This window comes from Micropterus dolomieu, linkage group LG02 (genome assembly GCF_021292245.1).
Source record: "Micropterus dolomieu isolate WLL.071019.BEF.003 ecotype Adirondacks linkage group LG02, ASM2129224v1, whole genome shotgun sequence".
In the NCBI taxonomy this organism is placed as follows: Eukaryota; Metazoa; Chordata; class Actinopteri; order Centrarchiformes; family Centrarchidae; genus Micropterus; species Micropterus dolomieu.
The window spans coordinates 29,352,825-29,353,587 of NC_060151.1; positions in this window are offsets into that span (position 1 = coordinate 29,352,825).

A 763-nucleotide genomic window follows, 5' to 3' on the forward strand; every position below is an offset into this window, starting at 1 on the left:
GAGGGGAAAACAGAGACAGACATGCAGAGGGATCACTGGGGTAACAGACATGACAAGGGTTACCGAACACTAGACGAAAGACAAGACAGACCCCCAAAACCCAACAGACCAAAATAACACTAACTAAACACAAAAGTGCAACACAAAGGATGGCCAACCGGCAGAGCGTGACACAAAGTGTGAAAGTATGAGAAGACACACAGATCAGGGACTTGCGTGGGACTGTTTTCTTGATCCCGCTCCTGCTGATTTTGTGACCATTACCGCACGCTCCTGCAACATGTGTATCCACTCCCACCCACACCCGCAAACATTGTGACATGCAGAGTAAACAAAGGACACAAATGTTTGGGCTATGCTAAATGTTCAGAATAACCGACATAAATCATTGCATTCATTTTTGTCAGTAACAAGTGAGAAGTTTTCCAAATTTCAGACTTGCCTTGTTTTGGTCTTCTATTGTATAAGCCCGTGTGACGGAAGCCAGCGAGGCTGTGCAGTGAGTAAACCTCACTCCCCGACACCTTAAGAGATGCACTGGCGACCGGCGCTAGTGCCCATGGGGTTTAGCCTCCCCGTCTGCGTGTCCTCCTCCCATACCCAAGGTCACCATTTCGAGTCAGGCCCGTACAGTAGCCTACGTTTTCGGGAGCAGGCGCATACACTCACTTTAAACTTCGTTTGTTGATTCCATCTTATCAGCACTACTGCGGGACCTGCAGTATATTTTTTAAGTATATTTTTTGTGATGAATCCCAATGCT